The sequence below is a fragment of the Sinocyclocheilus rhinocerous genome, unplaced genomic scaffold (genome assembly GCF_001515625.1).
Source record: "Sinocyclocheilus rhinocerous isolate Xijiao unplaced genomic scaffold, SAMN03320098_v1.1 scaffold1315, whole genome shotgun sequence".
NCBI classification, from domain to species: Eukaryota; Metazoa; Chordata; class Actinopteri; order Cypriniformes; family Cyprinidae; genus Sinocyclocheilus; species Sinocyclocheilus rhinocerous.
In genome coordinates, this window is record NW_015644364.1 from 305,430 (window position 1) to 305,752 (window position 323).

Sequence of the window (323 nt, forward strand, 5' to 3'; positions counted from 1 at the left end):
CTGTACATTATTGTAGGTCCTCTATGCCCCGCCTCTCTCAAACACGTTGTTTTCAACAATCCCCCTCCTTTGACAAGCGCAGTCTGCTCTGATTGGCCAGCTGACCCAGTGCATTGTGATTGGCCGAACAAGCACGCGTCGGAAATGTTACACTCCTTACCATAATCGCTTCAGCTTTAGCTTTGAAAGTAAATATCAAGACAGTTAATAATGTTGTTAGTTTTACCATCAGTTCAAGCCCGAAAGGGCAACAGAGTCGCGTGACAGACACAGTGATGATGCAGTACACAAGCCACGGTTAAGACGTCTGACGTGCTGTGATT

At 46.4% G+C, this 323-nt stretch overlaps 1 protein-coding gene across 1 annotated transcript in view; it reads left to right on the forward strand.

Moving 5' to 3' along the window:
* LOC107758221 (gastrula zinc finger protein XlCGF57.1-like) overlaps positions 1 to 323 on the forward strand; it is a 17,000-nt gene that overhangs the window by 13,845 nt on the left and 2,832 nt on the right. The window lies entirely within an intron of this gene.